At 36.7% G+C, this 16,301-nt stretch overlaps 1 protein-coding gene across 1 annotated transcript in view; it reads right to left on the minus strand.

Moving 5' to 3' along the window:
• The window catches only part of PI31 (Proteasome inhibitor 31 kDa), a 144,158-nt gene that overhangs the window by 18,235 nt on the left and 109,622 nt on the right, over positions 1-16,301 (minus strand). The gene's annotated exons all lie outside the window — the stretch shown is intronic.

A 16,301-nucleotide genomic window follows, 5' to 3' on the forward strand; every position in this document is an offset into this window, starting at 1 on the left:
GTTCAAAGTGCTTTAGATGATAGAAATATAAGATCTGATAATATTGGAGTCTTGAAAAGTAACAGACTGATTTGGAGGAAAATTGTAGATAGGAAATTAATAATGATGTAATTTTTTTCATGTAGTACTATCATATCCTGTACACCCCTTGAGGGTACATGGCAGGAATTTGATGATGATGATGAAAATAACCAAGGTGTTCCGTGAAAATTTCAGGATTTGTGAAGTGTTCCATCGTAGGAAAAGTTTGGGAAACACTGGGCTACATGAATCTCTTTAAAACTTTTTCTTTCAGTACTGAAGACATTTATATAGCAATAAAGGACAAATTCAGGAAAAAATATTGAGCAAAAGCAACAAGCACATTTGAACCATTTTATCTGCCAGTTATTATGAATATTATATAGAGGCAACCCTCCTCTGTCTCTACTATACAGTTATTGTGCTGGTCAGATGAAGCTAAAAATAAATGTACTAGTATAAGAATTTGGGGGCATGTTGACTTTTTTTATTTTTTAAACTTCCATTTAGTGATGTTAAAATATTATAGCCCCTACAGTCAACTGTCCCCTCCATGTGGGGCACTTGTTCGTGGTGGAGGGGACCTCCCAGTGATGGTACTGGCACTTTTCATTCTTCCTCTTTTTCTTTGCTTTTCTTCCTGTATTCTTTGCTCTACTTCTCCTGAGTCTTTTTCACTATCCTTTTTCCAATGCCCTGCCGCCATGTTTGCCGTGCGGTGTGACCCATGGACATCCGGAAATGGGGATCCTGGTAGTCTTGCACTACTTCAGCAAGACAGGTGGTCCTGCAAGGGTCAATGGTGTTGCAGTAAGTCTCTCACTCCATGGTCCAGGGTTGTGTTCCTAGATCTGCTGCAGTGCCGGTATAGCATTCCACTCCTGGGCGTAGTCTTTGCTTGCTGGGTAGTGGGCGTCCATGTGTGGCTCTGTGGTGAGTGGGGAGCTCTGGTGCCAAATTAAAAATTCCTTAAATATGAATTCTTCATCCTCAAATGTTTCAGGGACCCTAACACAGTCCCAACCAAGTACTGATAATATGGACACAGCATGTGGAAACAGAAGAAACAAAAGATATTGGATACTAACATAAATGTACCAACCTTTTTAATCATTCATGCAACAGGTGAAAAACCAATTGGGAAAATGTTACCCTTCTTTATCCGAAAAGGTTTAGAACTGGCAGGACTTCCCAAAACTGTCAAGAAATTGCATTCTGGTGATATCCTAGTGGAAACAATGTTCAAACAACATTCCGAGAAACTACTGAGAGCAACGACAATGGGTGGAATACAAATTGCAGTAACACCTCACAGAACGCTCAATTCCAGTAGAGGAGTGATATCAGAATGGGATCTCCTTGATGTTCTTGATGAGATATGTTCAGAGCTTATAGATCAAGGGTGTGAGGTGCATCCTGATACGCAGGGATGGTTGCCTGGTCTCAACCAAGAACACCACCCTTACTTTTGATATACCTAGGCCTCTGACATCTGTAAAAGCAGGGTATCTCAGCTGTCCTGTTAGAATGTACATCCCTAACCTGCTGAGATGCTTTAAATGTCAAAGATATGGACATGCCCAAATTGCCTGTCGTGGTTCTACTACCTGTGCCCAATGTGGTAGTAAAGAACATGATAATAAATCTTGCTGTGGAAAAAAAGCTAACTGTCAGAGTGATCATAAAGCATACTCTCGTGCATGTCAGAAATGGAAAGATGAAAAAGAGATACAAAAAATTAAAACAGAACAAAACATAACATATCAGGATGCAAAAAGAAAGCTGGCCACCATTACACCTGTTATATGATCCTCTTATGCTGAAAAAGTAACAATTAAAAAAATGCCAACAGCAACTCAAACCTGTATGTCTATTCCATCATACCTGAACTTTACAACTGCAAGTGCTTCTCTGTTGAGCGCATTAATCACAAGACCAATGGCCTTACTCCAGAGACAACTTCAAAAATGGTCCCATTCGATGAAAACTCACCTGTCAAAAAAATTATGGTGAAGATTTCACTTAAAGATAAACCACCAGACACTAGCACAGAAAAAATGGATACCTCGATACCCACTGAAAGCAAACTAAACATACCAACTGACCCTAACACATTTGATGTTTTGAACACTCTACCAGAGGAAGAGATGGACACTGGCCGTCCATACTTCCCTAAAACAGTGGATAAATATAAATCTGACAAAGGTAAGCCCTCAACCTCTCGAAAACCAGACAAGTCAATAAAATCAAGACAATAGGAAAATTTTTACAATGGAACTGTCGTGGGATCCGCCAGAATATTGACGATATCAAGATGTTGTTGTTGTTGTTGTTGCAGAAACACAACAGTTTCTGTCTACAGGAAACTTACTTAAGACCCAATTTGACATAAGTCAATTGTCACTGTTATCCCAAAAACCAGGAAAAGATCCAACACAAGCAAATAATTATCGACCCATTGCTCTGACTAGCTGTCTTTGTAAGATACTAGAGAAAATGGTTAATGCCAGACTTCTCTGGTATTTAGAAAGCAACAGTCTTCTCTCCAATACACAATGTGGTTTCCGTAGACATCGATCAACTTTAGACCATTTAGTTCGGTTAGAAAGTTGTATAAGAGATTCATTTCTGAAGCGAGAACATCTTGTCTCAGTTTTTTTTTGACATGGAAAAAGCCTATGACACAGCCTGGTGATATGGCATATTAAAAGACCTCTATAATCAAAGGACACCTCCCTATATTTATTAAAAACTTTCTGTCCAGGCAAACTTTCCAAGTCAGAGTGGGAAGTACGCTATCTCGACCATATCATCAAGAACAAGGTGTTCCCAAAGGCTCTGTCTTAAGTGTAACCCTTTTTTGCTATTAAAAGTAACTCAATCATTGAACAGCTTCCTCCCACTGTAGACAATGCTCTATATGTTGATGACTTCACAATTTACAGTAACTCACGTAACATGAGGGTAATTAAAAGACAACTTAAGACAGAGCCTTCGGGAACACCTTGTTCTTGATGATAGGGTCGAGATAGTGTTGAAAACCTAAACCCATTATTAACAGCCCACAGAGAGACATGATCAGTTGCTTGCTGGGTTTAGGTTTTCAACAGAAAAAAGTGTCTGTGTACACTTCTGTCGAAAATGCACTCATCACCCAGATCGTGAACTAAGAATGGGACATACTGTTATTCCAGTAGCTACAGAAATCAAGTTCTTAGGACTCATCTTTGACAGAAAACTCACATTTCTAGCATACATTCGTCAATTAAGAGAAAAGTGCAAAAGAACTTTGAACCTCGTTCGCACTCTATCCTCTACTGAGTGGGGTGCTGATCGAGCTTCATTGCTCCATCTTTATCGTGCACTTATACGTTCAAAGCTGGATTATGGGTCCAAAGTCTATGGTTCGGCAAGACAGAGTAACCTACAATGGTTAGATTCCATCCATGATCAGGGTATACGGATAGCTACTTTTGCCTTTAGCACCTCACCCACTCAAAATCTCTATGTTGAAGCAAATGAACCGGCTCTATCACTTCGACGGAAACAGTTGTCTCTTAATTACGCCCTAAAAATAAAATCTCTCCCAGATGGAATAGTATCTTCTCTCTGCATTGGGAAGCTCAATATCACACACATCAAACTGCTATACATCCTTTTGGTATGCGTATTAAAGAAACTGTGCAAGCTGTTAGTATAAATGTTGATAACATTAGCTACACTAAACATAACAGCATTCCTCCATGGCAGGTTTGCACACCATCCTGCAACCTCTCACTTTGTCAGCTACAGAAATCTTATACCTCATCATCCATTTACCTGCAATTGTTTAATGCACACACACTGATTTCTTACCCATCTATACTGATAGTTCAAGAACTAACACCTCTGTTGGCTGTGCTGCTGTGTTTCCTGACATTATTATCTCAAATCAGATCCCACCAGACTGCAGTAATTATACAACAGAGTTACATGCCATTCATCTTGCACTTGTGCATATAAAAGAAAACTGCTACCAAAAGTGTATAATTTATACAGACTCATTCAGCTCTTTACAGGCTATCTCCTCTCCTATGTATAATCCGCATCCAGTACTTTATGAGGTGCTACACCTGCTTCACAAAATGAAAATCCTTAATTTCGATGTTCAGTTCTGCTGGATTTCTAGCCACATCGGAATCAAAGGAAATGAGGCTGCAGATGCAGCTGCTAAATCAGTTCATACCTTCTCCACATACTGTTTGACAGTTCCATATACAGAATACAGACAACTTATAAGATCAAAGCTAATTGCTCAGTAGGAGTTAACACGGCAAGAAGCATCAACAAACAAATTATATAACATTAAACCTGAAATTAAACACTGGCATTCTAGTCAACGTACAAAGAGAAGGGAAGAGGTTGTCCTTGCTAGGCTCCGCATAGGTCACAGTCACCTTACGCATTCTCATTTACTGACAGCTGATGGCCCTCCCATATGTGAAAAATGCAACTCACTATTGATCATATTCTGGTAGATTGTCAAAAATTTACACGAGAGAGGAATGAAATTTTCACCTATCTAACCAAGCCATATACATTCAGGGAAATGCTAGCAGACTCAGGCAAATTGCATGATGTTTTTAATTTTTTAGAAAGAATTAATTTGTACAAACACATTTGACCATAAATTTGGAAATACTTTTTTGCTTAACTTAACTTTTATGCATAAATATTATTCATTAGTTAAATCTGACCAATTATGTATTACAATAGGCCTCTTGACATTGTATATTTGTATCACCCTGCTGTAATTTTGTTAATATGTAAATACCATAATGCTAAACTTAAATTTTATGCATCAATGTTGTATAATAATTCCTTTCTTACTCTTTAAGTATTAGTATAATAATGTTTGTTGTAATCTTACTAGATGTAGACACTGCTTTCCTTGACTTGTTTTGTATATACATATGTTAACCTATAGTTATCTATTTATGTACTGCTGAAATCTTTGCAGTAATTTTGTTTATATGTAGATACCGCATCACTTAACATACGTTTTGTGTATGCATCTTATTTACTACTTTATTTTTCGAATAATCATGTTCGTGCTCTAGGACATCTTACCTATTTGTGTACTTTCTAGTAATTCTGTTTATACTGCACTGCTAAATTTAATTTTCATCCATGCATATTGCATAATAATCCCTTTTTGTCTATATTTGTACTGCTATAAAGACATCTATTATAATTTTACATGTATGTAGATACTGCATTCCTTGGCTTAGTGTTTCATATATTATGTATTAACTTATATTGCTAACAATTTTTGCACTACTGTAATAACCTCTGACCCTGTGTGTTGCTGTGTCCTCTGCAGCAGTTCTGTTTACCTAGAAATGCTGCTTTGTGAAACTAGATTCTTGTAGAGGCATATTGTTTATAATTTTCTGTAAATGCTAATGTTGTAACCTTTAGTATGGCACAGTATGACTTTGTAGTTTTTGTGCCAAATAAACCAACCAACCAACAGTCAACTGTCACTACAGAAAATTTAAGAACAAAAAAAAAAAAGTTCTTTCTTGGAGGGAACTTTCACTTCATGCTATGGTGGAGACATGACTATCTCTCATTGACTTTAAACTCTATTCAGTTTTGTTGATGTTCTCTATTCCTCCTCCTCCTCACTTGACAAACATATCAAGCTTCAAGATCATCTACTGTCAATGCTCTAAATAATAATCTCTATACCATCCTTCAATTAATCAATAACAACCTAATCACATTTAATCCTTCCAAAACACAATTTTGTCTTTTTTCTCACAAAAAAAAAGGCCCTTACTCTTTCCCCTTATATCTGATAATGTTCAGCTTAACAGTGAACACAAGATATTGCTTCTCAGACTGACAATTACTCCTATTTCCTGGCATAACCTACATCACTTCTATAACATCCTTGGCTTCCAGAACACTTGATATTCTTTCTTTACTCAAGAGGTTACTTTATCTGTCCAGCTACTAGATTTGTACCGTTACATTTTTGGTGGTGTAACTAAGAACCCCCTAAAAATTCTTAATAATATTCAGAAGAGGGAAGTTTGGCTAACTGACAATACCTTTCTCTAGCCACCATCTTAGCAATGCCACTCTTCCACTGATATTTCCATGGGTGTTGTTCAGTAGAACTAGAATCTCATGTTCCCCATTTTTGCTATATCTACAGTAATAACAATGAGCAACAGTTGCTCAACATCTTTTTAAAGTTGATTTGTAGGCTCACTGCCTGCTATTCCATTTTTCATTCATTCTATTTACCTCAGTTCTGTGAGAAAGGTTTCCCCATGAAGTATTCCCCAGATGCTATGATCTTTAGTTCTTCAAAAATAATAATCAGCAGAATACTTTTTTATTGATTCCTGCCCACACAGCAGCATTGGTATGCTATAGGGTTTTCGCAGCCTCTTGTGTGTGTGCGCATGCAAATTATTTCATATATACATACAGGGATCAACAAATGGATTCTGCTAGTTGATGAGTAGTTGAAGAAGGGACAAAATAGTTTTTTTTTTTAAATATTAAATTTAAAAAAAACTTCTAACTTTGCCGCTCCAAAATAACCTAAGGATAATCATTCCTGGAGCTCCTACTGAATAATCGGGATGTATCATTAAAATAAGTGTGGGGAAGGATTCTTGAATGAGTATATTTTTTGCATGGAAATTAAGGTTTTGCATAATTTTTTGAGCCCTGTACACACATATACATAAAGTTTGTTATAGTGGAAGACTTAATTTAGTGAGTTTATAAGAATAATAATGATACAATGATGCTTTGATAAAATCTTCTCGGCAGTTTGTTCTAGAAAAAGGTTGAGTGAATGGGATTATGGTGACAAGGGTAATATTACGTAATCATAGAATGCTTAGTGGTCAGTATGCTCCCCAGATCTCAACCCCGCAGAACATGTTTGGGACTCAATAGGGAGATGCATTGCTGCCCGAAATTCCCCTAAAGAAAACAAACAATGCAAACATATCCTTGCTCTGAAGGAGAAGTGGACAAGTTTACCTGAAGAAATCCTGAATCACTTGTTGCTAAGCATGGTATGATATTGTGAGAGTTGCATCGCAGTTCGGGGTGGATATATTCGATACTAAATATCTTGTATAGAAGGATTTTTGTACAATATCCTTATATACCGATTATACTGGAGAACGAAAATCCATACAAAATACTTGTAGTTAATTAGCATTTTTTCAATAGTGTATTATGGCATATGGTAAATTAATAGATGTTCAATTAACAATTTTTTCTTTTATGTTTATGTATCATCATCAAATTCCTGCCATGCACCCTCAAGGGGTGTACAGGATATGATAGTACTACATGAAAAAAACTACATCATTACTAACTTCCTACCTACAATTTTCCTCCAAATCAGTCTGTTACTTGTCAAGACTACAACATTATCAGATCTTATATTTCTATCGTCTAAGGCACTTTGTACCGTATCAATCTACCTATATCTTGGTCTTCCTCTGGGTCATTTTCCTGCCAACCTGGCAGAGAACACTTGTTTTGCTAATCTTTCCTTGCCCATTCTGTTTAAGTGACCATACCACCAGAGATTAGCTCTGCTAATGCATTCCTGGATGCTGACAATGTCAAGTTCTTTCGTAATATCCTCGTTTTTAATATGATATTGCCATTGATGCCATCTGTTCACGCCTATAATCTTTCTCAGGACTCTCATATCTGCGGTCTCTAGTCTTTGGTCAAGTATTTTACTTCTGACCCAGCTCTCAGATCCATAAGTTAAAACTGGTTTGAACACTGTCTTGTATACAGCTAATTTAGTGTTCCGACTAATTTCTCTCTTATTCCATATGAATTTATTCAATTGACTTCCCACCATACCAGCTTTACTGATTCTGTTGCCTATTTCTATATTTAATTTACCATCTTCAGTAAAAATCATGCCTAAGTAGCTGAAATGTTTTACTTGTTCCACAGGTTCTCCATTCACAACACACTTGACATTTTCAATGATTCTGCCTATTTCCATTGTCTTTGTTTTTTTATTGCTGAGCTTCATACCATATCTATTACAACAGTTATTCAATTTAGTCAGGGAATCTTGCAGACTTGTAGCGAATTTATTTAGAAGTATAACATTATCCACATAAAGCAAAGGGCTGACATTAACATCTCCAATTTTGATATCATGTTTGATACCACTTTCCTTCATAATGTGATCCATATAAATAATCAATAATAGAGGGGATAATGTACATCCTTGTCTCACACCAGATATAACATTAAGCCATCTTCCTGTACTCCATTCAATTCTAACTGCTGACTTACAACTCAAATAAAGACTAAGTATTGCTTGATATAATGCCCCATTGACACCATATAACTGCAGCGTATTGAATAGCTTCTCTCTTGGCACCTTGTCATATGCCTTTTCCAAATCGACAAAACTTAAATACAGATCTTCGTTATATTCCCATGCTTTCTCGACTATTTGTTGTAAAGTGAAGATCTGATCCTCACAGCCTCTATTTGGCCAGCTTGTTCTTCACCTAGCTTTTCTTCCATAATTCTTCTCAACCATTTCTCAAGTGTACTTGCAAAGATCTTGCCAGGAACACTCAGTAGGGATATATCTCAGTAATTGTCGCATTCAGTTTTATTTCCCTTTTTATATATGGATACTATTAGAGCTCTACTCCAATCATCAGGAATTCGTCCCTCTGTCCAGGCTTTCTGAACCATGCAGTGCAGCCACTGTAAGACTCTTATACCACCATACTTTAGCATTTCTTGTCGAATATATCATCTACTCCTGCTGCCTTTTCACATTTCGAGCCTTTGCTGGCTTTTTTTTACTTCAAGTATGGATATGTATTCCTGACTGCATGCCTGGTCAGTGTTTTTTTACCACTGTGCTGTCATCACTGCTTGTTTCATTTAGCAGTTTTTCAAATTAATTACTCCATACTTCAAGGATATCTTTTTCTCCTGTTTTCATGTCACCTTTATCATCTCTAACTCCTTTTACAGCACTCATTCCTCCTTTCCTAAGCTTCTTCAACAATTTCCAGAATATTTTGCCACCTTCTTGATATTTATTTTCTATATGCTTGCAAAAGTCCTCCCATGACTTTTGTTTAGCTAGTTTTACACAGTGTTTAGCATTCTTGCATTTGTCTCTATATTCTCTAAGAGCACAAGCTGACTTATTTGACAGGAACTTTTGATATGCTTTCTTCTTTTCCTTCACTGCCTCTTTAACTTCCTGCGTCCACCATGGAGTTCTGATTTTGCTATCCTTGCAAACAACCTCACCGCATGCTTCTCTGGCTGAATCAATCAGGGTTGTCTTCAAGGCTTGTCACTGAATCTCCAAGATTTGGTTCCTGTTATCAAACTCTTTCAATAATCTTTGTGTATTTTAGTCTACAGTTCACATCTGAGAGCTGCTCAACTTTTATTCGCTTTAAAACTTTCTTACATGTTATTCTTTTCAATATGAAATTCAATTTTATCCTGCTCAAGACTAAATAGTGATCACTTCCAATTTCAAATCCTCTGTGCACTCTGGTATCCTGCACCAGGGAGAAAACATCACTATCAACAATAATATAGTCAATGAGACTTTTCTTATTCCTAGCCTCTTCTTTCCATGATAATTTGTGCACATTTTTATGTTGGAATATGGTGTTAGTAATAACCAGTCCATGTCCTAAGCAGAAATCCAACAGATATTTGCCATTATTATTAGCTTTGCTCTTTTCTCCAAATTTTCCCAAAATATTTTTGTATGTCTCACTATCATTTCCTACTCTGCTATTTAGATTGCCAACAAGGATCAACTTTTCCTTTTTCATTGTGTCAGTTGCTTTTTCTAAATCCTCAAAAAATTCCTCCACTTCTACCTTAGTAGAACCTTCTGTGGGACCATAGGCACAAATAAGTCTCATTGTCCAGTTCCCCATTCTCATATTTGCCCACATTACTCTACTTGAGACTGACTACCATTCAAGAAGATTAGCCTCGTATTTTGTGTTGAATACTATCTCTACTCCTTCTTTTCCTTAAATGTCATTGCTTTTGGCTTCTTAGAGTAGTAATAACAATATATAAGTACACCAGTTTAGCAACTCGTTAGTAGAAGTATATGTAAGTTCGGTTCACTTAAAACCTTGATATTCCAGGTCTACCTACTCACTGATGAGACCTCAAAAAGGGTTGAAACCGGTCTGGGTAGTGACCTCTTCTCATAATGTAAAACAGTAATACATCTCTTATGAGCTGCGTTTTACATTATGAGAGAATATTAAGGACAGTAACGGAGATTGCTCCACCTTTGCTCCGAGTTGCCCTGGTGTTGTTCTACCCAAGTGATTACTTACACTTGGGATCGGCGATAGTTTTTTCGGTATGAAACTCTAGGATTACGATGGATTTCGATCCGAGTTTTGTACCCAGCTGTAGAATAATACAGGATTTACCTTCTCCCTTAAACTTAATTTATGTCGCTGGTAAAATAGCCTTTTGGCTTCTTAAACGCTCTTTTTCAGTTCTGGCTCTCGCTATGAGAAGTTCCAGTGTGTCCTGCAGTTCTATGGACAGGAATCCAAGTCCCACAGACAAAAATATGACAATAATAGGAGATTCGTTTTAGCAGTAAAGACTGACTGTTCCAGAATTCCTGCCGCTAAAGTTCCTGGTGAACTCCGTTTGGAAGTATCATTGATGTCGCAAAAAGTGCTCGTGAGTGAATATTACCGGTGGAAGAAAGTGTCAATGATCTCAAGGATCTAGTAAACGGAACTGGATGACTAATTAGCAAGTAAGACTTTTGTGTAGGACTTTCCTAGGTGTGAAATTCATGGCAAAGATTGCTGATTTTTTTTGTTTGTTAATTTTAAGAGCCCTAGTAAAGATGGAAGGCAGCATCAAATAACTTGCCTGATTCTGTCTGACCAATGCATTTCTCATAAAAAGACAGAACCTGTGTGACCTTAAGTGTTAAAGTAGCCACGACTGATGAGTAGTAGATTTTTGTGTTGCATGACTTAGAGATAAATATTACAGATATTTCAGTGTTTTTGCTGAGTTTTTTTTTTTCTTAGGAAGGGTATACAAGTCCTCTCTGTGATTTCTGATGGCACAGTCATCAATAAAAATAAATTTTCAAAAATCAGTGTAAGAAAAAGCCAACTGTTTAGACAGAGGAATTGGCTCCAGCCAGAGGCATTTCCTAAGTTCTAAAATTATGTACACATGAAGTAGTGTAGTCGCAATCTTGAGAGAAGGGGGGGGGGTAAATTGATAGACTGAAGAGATTAACGATAGTAGACTATTTCAAGCAATGAGATTACAACAACGGTGTTACGACTTAATTTAAGATAAGAAAACTTAAAAATGGTTGTCCTTTAATAAGTACAATATAAAAACATCTTTATCTTTACAATGTCAATGGAAACACTGTGCATTAATTTCTTAACTATGTCCTTAGGAAATTTGTAACACATTTTTTTGTGTAATATAATTAGCCAGCCTGGTTGGCCGAGTGGTTAGTGTATCCGCTCTCCAGCCAAAAAAAAAAGGCTGAAGGTTCGAGTCCCGCCATGGTCGTCTGTGAAAATACTAGTGGTGGTGGGTGATAGATGGCATTGGTGTAAATCAGTGCTTCCCAAACTTCTGGATGTCAGGGACCCCTTTGCAAAAATTAAAATATTTCACGGCCCCCCTCGAAAAAAAATTGTAATAGAGAGATACATTATTATAATATTTATTGTATTTATATTCAATACAAAACATACACAGCGAATATTGCAAAAATCAAATGCATGTATTACATTTTTTTGCCTCTTACCGTTTGGTTCTGAAGACGATGCGGGCTGTTCTGGTAAAATATGAAATACTGTCCTTTTTTTTTGAGTCTGTTTCTGCTTCTTCTGATTGCTCGCGGGATTTTTTTTTTTTTTTTTTTATCAACCACTTATCCATCTCAGGTTTAAATTTTTTTAACGTAGAATAGATCAACTAATATCACCACTTACCGATACTGGCACACCACAGACTGATAACATGAAATTAGTGAATATTACCTGAATAAGGGAATCCCCGGACCAGGAACATATTTCTCTTTTGTGACTTTTCTCCCTTTACGGTAATTAAGCCTAACACGAAACAGACAGCAAAGGCAGGTTATTAAAACCTGCATATGATTGGTGCGGTATTAACAAAAGATCGCACACCGAAAGATAAAAGCATAGCTGACAACTGAATTGAAATGCTAACTCTCTTCAACCGAATTCCATATGTGAAACTGCCATAACATTCATTATATATATATATATATATATATATATATATATATTACTTAGTTTTAAACTTTTAAGAATTTTAACACGTTCCGTTGAATTTTATTGCTGCCTTGGGAAATCGAACTCACACACATCTAATTAACAACAATAGTTTTTAGTTAGATACTGTGTTTGCCCATGCAACATATGGTTTTGTTTAAGTCAATACAACATAGTTTCTGTATGAGGGGACATGTGATTCATTAATTAGTGTGTTTTTATCCCAGTTGTCTCTAATTGCACTATTTGTTGAGAAATATATTACACAGTCTCCCCATACCTTATTCACTGGCATAATAAAAGTACTTGTTTTTATTGCCTCTGCAGTATAGTGGCTGTCAGGGAGTGCGTGTTGTTTACCACTGCAAGCGAAAACTAGTTCGGATGACAGTGATAATATGAAATGAGTCTTGATATGTATATAAAGTCAATATCAACAGTCCCTGATTACAAACGCGTAATGAAAGGGACAGGAAGATTTGGAGCTTCCCTGGAGAGCATTCGAAGTAAATACAATTAACCACTGCTTTGAAATGAAACATATGAATAAGCAATATTTACTAATATTCATTAATATGGTCCCGCACTGAACCTTGTGGCATACCACTAGTAACCTGCTTTCACGTCGATTCAGCACCTTTACATACCAGTGTCATATTCATCCCCATTTGTTCTAATTTGCATAACAGTGTTTCATATGGTATTCTCTCAAATGCCTTTGCAAAATCCTACAAAATCATCGTGTAGCCATTTCCTTTATCCAATTCAGCTGTTACTCTATTATAAAAAGTTAGTAAATTATAAGGTATGACAGACTCTTTACAAAGCCATGTTGACCCTTATGCAGTATCATATTTTTATCTACCCATTCTTGAATTCTCCTTTTTACTGATTTTTCTAATACTTTTACCACCACAACTGAGATACTCATTGGTCTAAAATTTGCTACTGTAGTCTTAGAACCACCTCCGTTATGCAAAGGAATAATTTTGCCCTCTTTCCACTCCCTTGGAATTCTACCAAAGCTGAGACTTAAATTAAACAGCTTAGACAAAAGCACTGCAAGTTCTCTTGCACATTCTCGCAAAACCCTAGCTGATATCCCATCTAATCCCACAGCTGTATTTACATTGAGATTCTGCAATATCCTAAGGACCTCCAATTCATCCACCTCTGTTCACATGTTGGTATCTGTCACATAGTTAAAGCAGTAACCTCACCAGGATGACATATGCTTGCAAAGTGGTCACTCAGTAACTCAACTATTTTATCCGCTTCTGTCTCCTCGTGACCATTATCACTCATTAAGGTTGATGGAAGTTTTTTCACTTGGCTATGCTACCAATTATATATTTGGCTTAATCCTTTATCCAAGTGTAAGCAAAGTTTGCGCCTGAAATAATTTCAGGACTGGGGAAACTCGTGGTAAAGGTGGAATAAGTTCTGATCCAGTACTTTCCAAACTTTTTATGTTGGTGACACACTTTTTAGACAAACATAATTTTGTAGCACAGCAATTCAGTCTGATGGGTCACGTGGTCCATATTAATGCAGACTGTTTAACGGTTGATTCTTGCATGGTTTCCTCCGTACTCGATACATTTTGTTCATCACAAACGTCACCTTCAGCTTTTCTTTTATTAATTAGAAACTTATCCATTTTACGGGTAATTCAATGCCAATTTGATAAATAAAACTGTGCGAATTTATTGCAAGGCTTTAACAGTAACTAAACAAAAAATACAAGCACCAGCTCTTCGTTTATTCACGTTGCAGTTAGAATAAACATCAATAATAATGTATGAATAAGTGGTGTGCTTTATTTTTATTGATCGAACGATAATAATATGATAATAAGAACCGAGCGACTACTACGTGAAAAAACCACAGGGATGAATTAGGCTGCATTTATTCTCCATTATTTATCGAAATATACTGATATGAAATATTCTTAAAGGTTAAAAATAATTAAAAGATAGTTTGTATGTATAATTTTGACGGCACTAACTAAAAGTCGCACCGGTACTTTGCAAAATGGATTCCGCTGTGGAATTTTTCAGCAATTATTCTGTTTAATGCTTTATGTTCACACGACACACTAACGTGTCACGACACACAGTTTGGGAAGCTCTGTTCTGATCACTTGTATCTCTTATAATGCAAAGCACATCTCCTTGCAGACATGTATAGTGCTATCATTAAGGGAAGGGCCACTACCCATACCAGTTTCAACCTTTATTGACATCTCATCAGTGGGAGCCAGACCCAGAGGTAGTGACCACCTCTGAAAAATGCAAATTTCATTGAATAACTAAGCTTATTTGACTATTAGGTAAATGTGTAAAAAATTACTGAATATTACAATCTAAACATTTTTCTGTCGCATGTCATTGTTAATGAAGGTGCTGGTATGCCATATCATTTCAAAAAAAATTGGTACCATAAGAGCAGGAACCATAAGGAAGCTTAGTACTTAATAGACTAAAGTCTAGAGAGCTAGACTTCAGTTACATATGTATTTGTAACTCTATTCTACACCCTGAAGATGTCTCCATGACATAGATGAAATACTGGAAGTACTAAAGTGTTGTTTTAATTCATTCTGTGATGCCTTCATTCAATTATATGTCATAGTTCTAACCTGCATGTAAGCCTAAAATACATGTTTATAAGCCTCTGAAAATGCTTGTAATAACTAGATGTGCAATCAAATCAATGCATTTTTCTTATCCATCTGGAAGACATAAATATAAACTTTGTTTATATTTATGCTGTGTTAGATCCTGAATGGAGAGCTTTACAAGTAAATTCTTTATTCAGGATTTAACATGATACCTACTACTAATTAAGGAGATATCTGCACATCAGCTAAAAATTATGAAGTATTATTTTATGTTTTGTAATAATGTGTAGTCCATGTGTGCAATATAGTGAGAGTTATTCCTGCATAACTGAAATGAGAAGCAGAGAATTTTGTGTCAAAATAGTAACAATTGTGTAAGGGAATTGTTGAGTTATTTGTAATTCCCAAGTAAGCTGTCTAGTACATTGCGAAATTCTGAGAAAAATTATAAGTAATAATCCGGAATATCGCGTATAATCTGTACAAGTCGAGCGTAGCGATGGAGGCTATACCTACGCGGGGAAAATGACGTCAGAGCGGCTACCTAGAATAATGTGACCTGACAGATTAGGGAGAGTGTAAGATCACCCAAAAGGGCATGAACGATGGGGTTCGTGGGTGAAAACCACATCGAATAGAGGGCTTCCGAATAGGGTGAATAAAAGATGAAGCACGCCGTTTTAGGAGGCCTTTTGATCTTCGGCTGCTGGATTCGAGTTTTAGGGGGAGTTGGTCAGAGGATTCGTGAGAGAGGGGTGGGTCGACTACGGTAATGACGGATGGCAGGTTCTTTTCTTGAGAATGCTTGAAGATTTTCAAGCGGAGCTAATTGCGATATGACGGCCTATATGGAATTGAGCCTTAGCAGAATGTCCCATTGGAGAAAGTTTCCTGCGGAGTGGTAGACAGCACGCAACAGTCGGAAACGATTAGAAGAAAAAGCGTAGTGCATTGCCAGGCGAAAAGACGGCCGAAGAATATGCAGTAAGGTATTCCAGACCTACATGAGATGGCGGCATGAAATCTGAAAGAATCAGGTAATGTAAAATTTTTCATTCTATGTTAAGATTCGTTTAGAAGAACAAGAAATTTGTGTGCACTGTAACTAAAGGACACTAGTAGAGAACTTTTAGTGAGAATTTGACTGAATTAATTAAGCCCTTGTGAAACAAAGAAGAGTTGTTAATAGGCAGTAATTTGCGAATGGCTAGGCTTGCTTAAATGAAATTTAGAATTAAGTAGTTATTGATAGAGTATTAATGAAAGTGTTCAATGCGCATTCTGTGAATAATATG

This window comes from Typopeltis vanoorti, chromosome 15 (genome assembly GCF_054136105.1).
Source record: "Typopeltis vanoorti isolate ZY-2024b chromosome 15, IOZ_Tvanoo_1.0, whole genome shotgun sequence".
In the NCBI taxonomy this organism is placed as follows: Eukaryota; Metazoa; Arthropoda; class Arachnida; order Uropygi; family Thelyphonidae; genus Typopeltis; species Typopeltis vanoorti.